Source organism: Protobothrops mucrosquamatus, unplaced genomic scaffold, assembly GCF_001527695.2.
Source record: "Protobothrops mucrosquamatus isolate PMUCROS unplaced genomic scaffold, P.Mucros_1.0 scaffold1322, whole genome shotgun sequence".
NCBI classification, from domain to species: Eukaryota; Metazoa; Chordata; class Lepidosauria; order Squamata; family Viperidae; genus Protobothrops; species Protobothrops mucrosquamatus.
In genome coordinates, this window is record NW_015387522.1 from 10,846 (window position 1) to 23,916 (window position 13,071).

The 13,071-nt window shown below is 39.7% G+C and overlaps 1 protein-coding gene across 1 annotated transcript in view; it reads right to left on the minus strand.

Moving 5' to 3' along the window:
• The window catches only part of GPBP1 (GC-rich promoter binding protein 1), a gene marked incomplete at its 3' end in the record, with an annotated part of 22,870 nt that extends 10,540 nt beyond the window's left edge, over window positions 1-12,330 (minus strand). The window contains exons 1-3 of the mRNA XM_015821389.1: window positions 12,190-12,330; window positions 10,434-11,341; window positions 9,201-9,263 (exon numbers count right to left, since the gene is read on the minus strand). The remainder of the gene's footprint in view (window positions 1-9,200; window positions 9,264-10,433; window positions 11,342-12,189) is intronic.
• Window positions 12,331-13,071: the final 741 nt, after the last annotated feature.

Here is a 13,071-nt window from a genome sequence, read left to right on the forward strand (position 1 = left end):
TAATCCCACTACAACTACAATTCTGCTTTCAGTTGAAAAACAACTGCTCGATATGCTCTGCTGTTTTACATTTACCAGTAGCTGCCTCATTTCCCACCCTAGGCTTATACTCGAGTCACCATTTTTTCCCAGTTCTTTGTGGAAAAATAGGTCCCTCGGCTTATAGTCGGGTCGACTTATACTCGAGTATATACGGGTAATTATAAAAATCACTTTAAAAAGAACTAGGGCTATTAAGCTTTAAGCAAAGAATATATATTAGGAACCATAGTAAATGCATTATAAATTATTGACCAAAATTATAGGCTATAATAAATTGATTCAATACCAAGAATCTATTCACATTAGAATATTCCATGTAGTTAAAATACAGATCTCATATATAGAAAAAGTGAAAGCATATAAAGTCCAGAAATGGTTTCTAATCAGAACTGAATTATGCATTAGATTTACTTTTAAGGATATCAAAACATATTCCCACAATTTGGTAAACTGGTTTTCCAAGAAAGGAATTATATTCTTATAGAAGTTAACATTTACAGTTTAAAGTTAACTCTCTATACTCTGAAGATTATATAGTTTAGTAAAATTTAACACAATGTAATAAAAATATTGGAGATTGAATTGACAATTAAAATTTTGTTTCATTATAATACGGAGTTGGTGAGTTTTACAACATTGCCAAAAATATGAAAAGAAAATGAGCCAGATACCACCATCAATTATATTTAAAATCCACCTAGAAACCAAGAAGGCCAATACTGAGCTATACAGCCATCCCAAGCCCTCTAGAACAGAGGCCCCCAACCTTTTGAGCACCAGCGACCGGTTCTGTGGAGAAAGATTTTTCTGCGGACCAGACAGGGCGTAGTTTCGTGTGCTGCCTGCATCCAGCGGATGGGGCTTTACTTATTTACGCACCCCGGTTGCTGGTATGCCACGGCCCGGTGCCGGTCCACGGACCCAGGATTGGGGACCCCAGCTCCTGAAGTTATCTACAAAGGAAATCAATGCTGTATCCATACTATGACCATGCCTGAACCTGAATGAAAAGGGTCCATGCAATCTGTATTATTCAGAGCCCTCTAAAGTTGCAATCTGATCACTTCTTTATAGCCCCTCCTAAAAAAAAAAAGGATGGAAACTGGATGAAAATTGTCTAGTATTGCCAGGTCGAGCAATGGTTTTTTTAGAAGATTGCCTCTTCATATAAGGATTAATTAACCATTGTCTCAGTCCAACTACACCCACTTTTCATTATGGCCTTGATGAATTAGGAGGGACATGGATGTAACAGACACGTGACTAGCAGACAATTCTGAGGACTCTGTCTACTTCTTCAGAACCAACAGACTCAAAATCTCCCCACTCAGCAGTTTCGCAATCTTTCCGCCTCAACGGAGGCAATGGCAGCAGCAGCAGAGGGACAGGGGGAAAAGGAATGATTTCATGCACACATGGAGCTTTTACAAATGCAGCTTCACATGCATGCTGGATGACTACTTCCACGGCCTGGTTCCAAATGGGCTGTGGCCTGGCACTAGACCACAGACCCAAGGTTGGAGACTGTTGCCCAAGAGGATCTACGTCAACCTAAGCATGCCATTGGCTGGCTATATGCCGATGCAATGACTAGAAAAACAACAACATTTTGTTACTATTAACACCACAAGGTAATCCTTAATAAACATTTTTACCTGTACTCAGTCAGATTTGCTCTTTGTTTTCCTCCAGGTGCAATCTAGGCACCTTTTCTCTCACTCTGTGTCCAGACTCCTCTTAAAAATCAAAAGGTGCTCCAAGGCTAGTGTTAGTAGTTCTCAACTTACAACCATTCGTTTAGTGTCCGTTCAAAATTACAACAGCACTGAAGAAAGTAATTTATGACCAGTTTCCACACAAATCCGTTGCATCCCCATGGTCACATGATCAAAATTCAGGCACTTGGCAACCAGCATGTATTTATGATAGTTGCACCATCCCTTGGTCATGTGATCACCATTTCTTCCCAACTGGCTTCCCACAAGCAAAGTCAGTGGGGGGGGAGAGATTGATTCACTTAACTGTGTGATTCACTTAACAACTGCAGTGATTCATTTAACAACTGTGGTAAAAATGTCATAAAAAGGGCAAAATTCAATTAACAACTGCCTTGTTTACCAACAAAAAATCTGGGCTCAATTTGGTCATATGTCAAGGACTATGTGTATACAGCAGTGATGGCGAACCTTTTAGAGACTGAGTGCCCAAACTGCAACCCAAAACCCACTTATGCATCGTCAAGTGCCGGGTGGATGTGGCCAATTGGGTGGGCGTGGCCAATTGGGTGGGCATGGCTGCAGTGGTAATGGCAGACTAGGTGGGACTAAAAAGTTCAATCAATCAATTCCAACTTTGCAAGACTTTCCCCCCCCCCAAGTTGAAATTGACTGATTGAACCTTTTTTTTTTTTTTGCACATGGCGGTTATAAAACCCAGCTGAAGGCCTAGGACTGGGGTGATGATGCGCATGCCCACAGAGAGGGCTCTGAGTGCCGCCTCTGGCACCCGTGCCATAGGTTCGCCACCACTGGTATACAGGAAGGGGTTGCAGAGATATCCTCGCATGTTGTCCTTGCATACCAAACAGCAACTAAAGCCTCTGATAAATTGTTTATCAAAGCCCCCAGAGGTTCCCAGTGTTCCCTCTGAAATCCAGTATGATCAATAACATGTCTGAGATAGACAAATCAAATCCATCTTTCCTGTAGTAAGTAGCAGTCGCTGAAAATTTTCAAATGTTCACAGAATTACCAGATCATAAGGGAAGGATAATATGATATATCCACATCATGTGGTCACCACACCAATATACTGCCACACCTGGCTGGACTGTTTTCCATACCCAGCCATGCTTCATTTATACGCACCAGGCCAGCTTTCTATTTCATTATTAACTCCTACATGAGGTGAATTTTAATACAAACCAACCAGGCATTAAACAGCAAGACAGGGGCTCTGATGACCAGATATTGGGGAAATCTAAGAGGCTGGAACACAAATCAATTTAAGACACCAAGACTGTCTTCCCTGAAAGTGGCCCACTATCCACCTCCCAATGTATCTTCCTCTCTGATTCATCACTAGGATGTTACTATCCACACTTTCCTCTCCAAGCCAGCATCTTCCTAGCCAAGGCATCCCTCCCTCAGATACAGATGGCATATTTGCATAATAGTTGTACAGACTAGTTTCACAGCCATTCCTGCAAAGCACTCAGCAGGAATAGCTGCTCCTCTCATACAGCTTGCCAGCCTATGGGATTAAAAAACTATCACTGTTTAATGCAGTAATTATGGTGATTATTTATTTGCATCCTGCCTTATTATTTTCACAAATGACTCAAGGGAGCAAACATATCCAACACACCTTTCTCCTATTTTCCCCCGCCACAAACCTGTGAGGTGGATTGGGCTGAGAGTGAATGACTAGGCCAAAGTCACCCAGCTGGTTTTCATAGCTAAGGCAGGACTAGAATTCACAGTCTCCTACTTTCTAGCCTGCTGCCTTAACCTCTAGACCAAACTACCTCTCCAAAGAAGACCAAGAAGACCCATTCAAGTTCAAATTCAGCACAAAAATCCATTCTGTACCACTTTAAGAAAGGTATTATGTCTTATCCACTGTACATCACAGTATTCTTGTGGATATAAAATTGAAGAAAGGTACAATGCCTTGTACAATCTAAAAATATATCTAGATAAATTATTCTTGATAAATCCATGCTGAATCCTAACAGTCACCACATTATTTTCTTAAAGCTTGCAGTAAGTAGATTCTTGCAATCATTATATCATAATAGTTTGCCTCATGAAGGACCAGGCTGGACACCGGAGGAAGAAAGTCGCAAAGGTCAGCTGGGAGCAGCAAGGCCAGCTGTGCAGGAGGGAAAGTGTACACAGGGAGGCTAAAAGGTCAGATATGGGCAAGAGATAGGTGGATGAGGAGAGGGGAGGGGAGTGGAAGCGCCCCTGCAATCATAAGCACAAGTGGGCTGCACAGCACCCAAATGTTGATTGTATGACTGTGGGAGGGTTACAACAGCCATAACTTCATAGACTAGACATAACTACCATTTGTTCAGCACCACTGTAACTTTAAATGGTCACTGAATGAATTGTTAACCAAGAACTATCTGTACACTGCTTCTCCCAAGAATATTTATTATTTAATTATTGGAACAACCCCTCCAAAAGATAACCAAATCAGCACACTCCAGAAAAATAATCCAAACATTTTGGGGCTTCCAACAACATTAAGTGCACATCACTAAGGTAAAGGTTTCCCTGTCAGTCATGACCGACTCCAGGACATGGTGCTCATCTCCATTTCTTGGCTGAGGGAGCCAGCATTGTCCAAAGACAATTTTCATGGTCATGTGGCTAGCATGGCTATATGCCAAAAATGTACAGAATAGGTTTTTTGTTTTTTTTAAACAACAAAACATAACACACATACACACACAGTGTATACTCCTCCTTTTTTTTAATAGCAATTTCGTAACGGTAATCTTCTATTATTTACATTTTCCCCCTTTATTCCTCTTTAGAAATATTTGTCCTTGTTGTCCCGTTGTTTCTTGTTTACATTTTTCTTCTTTCATACTATACCTCATACTAAAAATAATACATATTATTATTGCTATACATTATTATACACACATTTTCCACTTTTGACCTTTCCACATTTATTCTCCTTTATTATTTCTAGTCTCCAACCAGTCATAGCACTTATTCCATATTAAATAGTACTCTGTGTCTTCCTTTTCTTTTATCTCTTTTGTTACTGTTACCTTCCCACCGAAGTTGTACCTATCTACTTGCATTTGCGTGTTTTCGAACTGCTTGGTGGGCAGGAGCTGGGGCAAGTAACGGGAGCTCATCCTATCGCACAGAGCTTGGGTCTCGAACCCAGGCTGTCAGCAGCTAACAAGCTCAGCTTCTTTAACCACTAAGCCATCTCGGTTAAATAATGCATTACTAAGTGTTATTTAACAAACATTCTTCAGAAAGTAAGTTGAATATTAGGAGTATATTTAAACAATACATACACGTGTATCTCAAACATCATAGGTTGCTAACTCTGGGAATGGACAACATAGTGTGGTACCATTCACGACCTAAATGCAATGGATTGGGCAGAACCAAGAGAAAAGGGCAGTGAGGAATGCCAATAATTCAATGATGACCTCTAAATTACTTATAAAACCTCACGTATATTATAGTTTACGCCACTAGACTAGACTATTGTTTGTGTGTCTATTTTAATATTTTAAAGAAAGATTCTATGAAGCTGAAGATCTGGCATTCTATTCAAATCTACCAGGTTCTTTACATGTAACCTAAAATGACCTTTTTTATAAATACTTTCTTTTTAATAAGAAATTACTGAAACAAAACCCAATTACAAAATTACTGAAACACATTCTTAGTTTCAACAGTAATCATCCACTGTCACCAAAAAAAAGTTGCATCAGAACATTATATGGCAGAGTGAGAACCCACTGTAGTACCCAACTGGAGAGAAGATACTTACATGGATAATTCAGGCAGAATGGGTAGCCATAAGCATGTATTACAAGATGCCTGACAACACGCAAGGAACAGAAATGAAGAAGGTATAAGACCAACTATATGGCACACATCCTGCCATACATCAAAAACATTTCAGAAGCAGTAGAATGCAGCTTCCGACATCTGCAAGTGGGCATTGCACATCACACAGAGGCTATCATACAAGGCAAATCATGCACTGCAAAGATCGCTTGGAGGTGGAAGGTATTTCTAATGTAATCTAACCCCTGTGACTATGTAGGACAGGGAGGACGCTAACCACCAGATTGCAAGAATACAAGCAAGCAGTCAGAGAGCAAGACCCAAACTCATTGGTAGCCTCTCATTGCAATAAACAAGGACATGCATTCAATTTCGCAGCTGCTAAAATTGTTGGCCATGCAGATACAAACATAGCCAGGGAAATGATTGAAACCTGAGAAACGGGCCCCTGGCCAGTCAACAGGAGTGATTTATCACCAGCTTATCAGGTATTTAGGAGCCTGATGACTTGGCAGCACAAAAAAAAACAGCCAATCGCTGGATATCAACACACCAATCAACCAATAGGATAGCACCACATAAATACGATGCATAGAATAATTCAAAGCACATATTCTGGTAGACAAATTCCCTGACAATGGTCTCCAGCACAAGTCTGAAAGCTCGGAAGGCAAAACCTCTGGTCCCCATGATCGACCCAGATTGGATCCTGCAATTACTGCCCAGATGTTCACCAGAGCAACCTGTCAATTTATTTTGTTTTTTCACAATTACAACTAAATAAATAAATAAACATATACACCTCCCCCAAAAAACGTGTTTATTACCCAAGCAAAATCATACATTATCTTGTGGTAGCCAAGACTTGCCCTTAACAGTACTTGGAAAAAAATAAAGGGTTGAATGCAGATTCCCCCTACCCTTTTCCTGGGTTAGAGGATTTGTTAATCCTGTAACTACATGAAGACTATCTAGTGACTACATTTTTATGTTTTCCACTTCATAGTTTTAGAAAACCATTTTTGGCAATTGTGATAAAGAATATAAGTCACAAAAACTGGTTTGAATGCTTCATACAGCCAGGGGACCACTTTTCCTCTTCATTAATTTAGCATGTCCATGCTGTTGAGTATTTTCATAAATGCAGATTGTCACTCAAAAGTACAAAAAGCTCGATCTGTTTAAAATCTTACTGCTGTTAAAAAAATAAAATATTTTTTTCTTTGTGTCTAATTAATCTTTCTCAATCCAACCCCCACTCCTACATATAGAAAGCCTCCTTTAAAAGTCGATATATTGCCTACAGACAGTCAAACTTCAATAGGGACATAATTCACCTAAACACCCAACAACACAGTAGTAACAATCCACTTTGAGATGAGCAGTTCAAATTGAAATCCTTACCAAACAATTAAATTTAGTATATAAAACTTCAGATAAAACATGTTTCCTACTCTGTTAATAGAGACATGATTCTCTGGAGAAAATATAGAATACAAATGTTATAAAATATTAAACATTGGTTTTTTGAAGTTTTTATGCCTTTTTAAAGTATTTATCTTAATAATCCTCACAAGCCATTTTAGAAAAATGAGACTTATCTCTAGTACTGCAGATGGGATGGCAGCTGATAGTTTGCCTAAGGCTATACAATGAATTCATGAACAAAAAAGGATTTGGTCTGGAAAATGTATACATAGTTTTTTTAATGGAATTAAGTTACTGTGTTTGCAACTGACAAGAACTACAACTCATTTCTACCATTGTTTCCTTATCTACTCTTAATTGCAACAGCATATATATCTGAAAAAAAAGTGTTCTCACATGTTCTGCTGTACTGTCTTATCCTTAACTTCTTGCTTCAGCTACAAAAATTTATAAACATGAATCCTAACAGAACTAAACTAAAAAGACCCTAAGATTTTGTATACATTTGTATACATGTTTGTTTACATTTGCTGAAATTCTGAGACAGATACAGGCAGTCCTTGTTTATCAAACATTCACTAACTATTCAAACCCATGATGGCGCTGACAGTTATAACCATTTCTTGTTTTGTAATTGCATGTAGTCATGTGAGTACAATTTGCAACCTTCCCTGCTGGCTTCCCACAAGCAAAGTCAATGGGGAAGCTAGCAGGAAGTTGCAAGTCACAATCACATGATTTTTCAATTTGCGACTGCATTTCTTAATGCCAGTTTCTGGTCCCAATTAACATTGTTAAGCAAGGACTGTCTGCAACTAATAAGATAGCATGCCACAAATTTTACATACAAATGTTTCAGTTCTAGAACCATGAAAAATGGAAATTGGAAATACCACAATTTGTCAAAATGCTATATTTTTTCCTGTGAATGTTTGAAACTAATGGCCCATTAAGAATTAATTTTTTTAATTTAAAAATGTAATAAGCAGCTTCAAATTTTCTCTTTGGATCAAGGCCCCAAATACATTTGGTTAATTTATTAAGTTGCATATAAAACTGTATGCCTGTCCTTTTCTTCTAATTAAAACTAAGGTCACATGGCCCTTTAACTTCAAACTCAAAAACAGGTTTCAGAAGCATGACTATACCTTTCTGCAATACCCCAGCAGCTACTCTTTTTTCTAGACTGCACAGCTACCCATCAAAGCTATTTCATGACTCTGGGAAAAGACACAGCTGCTTTAAACGTTTCAGAGCATTACATGACTACTCTGAAATGTTTCCTTGGAATCAAATCCAAAGCACTGCATAGTCATTTTAAATAATATGAATACATGTCCTCCTTTCTAACCTTTTGATAAAGTCTAAATACCAACCGAAACCAAACATCCACAAATTAGATTGTATACTTGTCAGGAAGTAGAAATATAGGGAAAGATATGCTTTAAGCCAGTGGTGGCGAACCTATGGCACGGGTGCCAGACGTGGCACTCAGAGCCCTCTCTGTGGGCACGTGCGCCGTTGCCCCAGTCCTAGGCCTTCAGCTGGGTTTTATAAAACCTTTTCGCTTTAGGCCTCCACTGCCATGTGCAAAAAAAAAAAAAAGTTCAATCAATCAGTCAATTTCAACTTCTCGTGGGGAAAAAAAGATCTTGCAAAGTTGGAATTGATTGATTGAACTTTTTAGTCCCACCCAGTCTGCCGTTACCACCGCAGCCATACCCAGCCAATGGGCCACACCCAGCCAATGGGCCACACCCAGCCAATGAGCTACATCCACCCGGCACCCGAGGATGCATAAGTGGGTTTGGGGTTGTAGTTTGGGCACTCGGTCTCTAAAAGGTTCGCCATCACTGCTTTAAGCAATACAGAAACATGAAAGTATAAAGTTGTAAAAAGAAAATTCCAACTTAAATTCTATTTATCTTTTAATGTAAAAAATGTTATGTACTCACTAAAGAAAGTTATTTGCAAGATACATTTAATATCTGATTTAAGACTTTAAAGTAATTAAATTTGTAACTATATCTGATTTAAGGCTTTAAAGTAATTAAATTTGTAACTATAGGAAATTATTTAAAACTACTGTTTAAATATTTCAAACTGTGTTTTATTAAGTATATGTAATTTATACTGAAAAACAGGAAATCCATACAAACTGCAATAAATGATACTTACTTCTGAATTAGATTGCTTTGTCCATCTTATATGAGGTAGCACTGGATTCTGTTGAAAATAAACCTGCAAGATTTAAAACATTGAAGCATTAAACAATCAAGTGTGCTCTGTCCTAATTAAATGTGCAGCGTTGTTAAACAGAAATACAAACCAAATACAAATTTATAAATCACTATTTATCAGTTCTCAGTGATATCAAATTAGCCTACAGATGTTCTGAAAGCCCAGTTAAAATCTAAGAACTAATTCTATTTCTAATTAGAACCAATTCTAATTCTATTTTGTACAACAAGATTCTACACCTTGCCTTTGGTCCTTTGCAACACCAATTATTAACCTTACTACAAGACTCTGGAAACCATTACTAATATAATCTAGATAGGGAAGAGACAATGAAATACTATGGAGGCAACCAAGTTTCCACATTTTGGCTCAGCAATGTTACCTAAAAAAGGTAACAAAGAGGTTTTAATAGCAAATCTTTGTTGAGTAAAGTCTTACAACTCACACATATAGGAAATACTGTACTGCAACGCAACAAGTATTAACTAATCTATAAACAAGATGGTTCTAAGATTCCAGATCTCTACAAGCTTTTCTACAGTTCAGACATACATTTAAATTGATATAGAAAAGGCTAGTGGATCGAGTGCAATGGCAAAAGCTGTTATAGCAGCAGAAAACTTCCTAACAATTGCTTCAATTTTTCTCATTAATAAAAATTGTTTCTATGCTAATATTACTATTACATCCCAGTGATGGTCTTGGCACACACAAAACTTACAAATATAACTTAACAGCCACACTTGAGTTTTTAAAAGGTTGCACTTTTTCAAACATCCGGTTTCAATGTCAATAACTTGCTTTATTAAACCTGTTTCTCAGGTTAGATATTATAAGACACTATAATATGCCACAATATAAATGCATGTGTAAGGAAAAGTTGGAAACAGGGAACAGAAATAAAAATTTTCCTATTTGAAAAAAGTTGAACAGAACATGTGAATATGAACACCTTATTTCTAACACCAACATTAAATGTAAAATATAAGAAATTCAACTTGAATTCAGTATGATTTCAAACATCCATGCATTAATCAAGCTGCATATTTAAATATTCAATTTAATATGTATTGCTATTCCTCTGAGAAAGAAAAGTTGCTGTAGTAGGACAAGCAAGCAACATGAATGGCCTTAAAGTCTACAAAAATGAGTATTTGGATCAATACTTACAAAATCCAAGAGTACTGCAGAGATTGGCATCGACTTCTCACAATTTGTTTTCCAGGTTTTCTTCCCTTGAAATATCCTGAGCTTCTTAATAGTACTACATCTATAGCAAACAGCTGACTCTCCAAAATCAGCTACCCATTGTTCACATATAAGGACTCTGGCCAAGTTATTTCTTGAAGCAAACAAGTCTGATTTTAGTAGCTTGTTTTCTGAAGTTTCTTCACTTTTCTATTCCATGTATTTTGCACGATAATGAGCATCAGCTCTATAAAAAAATAAATACTCCTTTTATGACATAAAGAACAGAACAAATTCCACATCTGAAATGAGGAGCATTTCTAAGAGTTAATTCAGGCATGTGCACACAGCAGCTATCTCAATATTTCCATAATGCTTCTTTATATAAAAAACAAATGAAAATGAAAAATAAAGTCCATTGCCTTCATGTAGGAAATAGGGTTCACTGCAAGCAGCAATATTAATCCTCCTAAAAATTTAAATAAGAGTTGCCATCAACTATAACCAAAAAGAGAAGAATTAGAAGCTACATCTAATTTCTAAATATAATTGGCAAAATAAGTCAATCTCAATTTTTCCTGAATTCTGTGAACTGAAAAATAAAGAATTTTGAAAGAAATGTCGAGCCTAAGACGTTTATATAATTATCCATTCCATAGGGACAAAAATTAGTCCAAGGCGTCTTCAATGAAAAGGGGAAAATTTTTCAAAAGTTCGTAAGTTTTCCGGATTACAGTAGGTTCTGAAGATTTCAGAAAAACACGAAGTGGAAAGTGACCGAACAGATCGACTCCATGGTAGTAAATATTGTCCTTTCAATTGAAAAAGCTTTTCCTCATTTAATCGGAGGCAATGAAAAATAACCCCGACGTTCAAAACTAGAGAATTACCTAAAATAGAAGAGGCACAAGAGACAAAACACGCTGTAAGTCAATTTTCCTCTCTAAATAAACATCGAGAAGTGATGAACTATTAAATATATCCAAAATTTCCCTCCCCGTGAAAAAGACAGGTCTAGGCACACGAAGACGGATCATGCGTGCTGAATTCAGCAGCAAAGGAGGTTGGGGAGAATCTCCCATGGGGGGGAAAGCCACGGGAAAACCGGGAAGGACGAGGCTTTGGATCCAGTTCTTTTATCCAATAAAGTGCAGAACCAGACCGAACAATAGGAAGATCGGGGGGGGGGGGAGAGAGAGGGGATACACGGTTGCCCGAGACCCTTCCTCCGCGAGCTTACTTTCGGGAGGAAGTCCAAAAGGGCTCGGGTTGCAACTCCACGAAGCAAAAGAAAGTAAAATCCCCGAGAGGAGGAAGAACGTCGGGAAAAATCCAAGCCCGCCGCTTTCGCCCGCTGAACCCAGGGAGAGAGCGCTTCCTCCCTTCCCCCACCAATCTGGACTCCGGTAAAGTAGGGCACAAGTCCCCGTTTCCTCACCTGGCTCCCAAAAATTTATGCAGAAGAGGCATTGCTAGCCCCTTTCTTCGCAAGCCGTTTTCGGACCTTCGTCTGAACGAGGCTAAGGCCAAAGAGAGCCGCGCCTACGGTTCAGAGGGCCCCGGAAGGAAGAGGAAGGGGGCGAAAAGGCCACACGCTTCGGCTTTGGGCGGGCGGAGAGGGAGCCTTCGGGACGGCAACAGCTCCCAGGAGAAAGGCTGCCGCCATCCCCGCGGACTTTGACCCAGCTCTCCNCTCGGCCCGCCGAGCAGGAGAGGTTGACGCGCGGGTCCCACTTACCGGCAAAGTTCCCAGACAAAGTGGGACCCCCGAATTTGAAAGGTCCTTTTGCCGCCGCCTCTTCTCGCCCGCCGCGCGCACAGCTCCTCGCACCAGTCAGTCCATCCCAAAATGGCGCCGCTTCGAGCCGCAGCAGCGATGTCCTGCGCTGAAACCTCGCGAGAGTTCAGGAAACAGCCGCCACCATGAGCTGGAGAGGCGACTGGAAGGGAGGAATGAGGGTTCCCGTCCGAGAGCGGCCTAGAGAGAGGCTGGGTGGGGGGCATCACCCCGAAGAGGGCTAAGCAGGGGTGCCCGCTGCCTTCAAGAGGCCCAGAACGTAATTTCGTGGACCCTCCCTGCTCTTCTAACACCTCTTTCTCCAACCAGCGAGCAACCTCCTGTGACGTCACTCGGAACAATCCCGAACTTCCGAGCATTCTGAAAGGGGGAATCCCCTTTTCTGCCTACTCCAGCTGGAAAAGGGAATCCCCGCCTTCTCCTCCCCCCCCCCCCAGTCCATGCCACCAACGAAGCCAACATTAACCATGAGCTCATCTTCTGTCTGCGCGGGCTATGTTTGTCCTGGACTGCTTCTCGTAATAGCACTGCCTAATATTAAATCCTGCAATTGTAATTGTTAGACGCATGTGGCAAGGTATCCGGGTTATCACTCATTATAAGGCAGCTCCCCTGACACATAAGAGTAACACGGATTTTCTAAATAAGCTCAACATGTTTTTTGGGATGGTTTGAGGCGTCAAATAACGTTCCAACAAGACAGACTGTTCCCCTTCCTGATGAACAGTGCTTAAGTTTGATACAAGTTTGGAAGATCTTAAGGAAAGTCAACACGTGAAAGGCTGTGGGTCCTGATAATATCCTTGGGCAAGTACTTAAGGG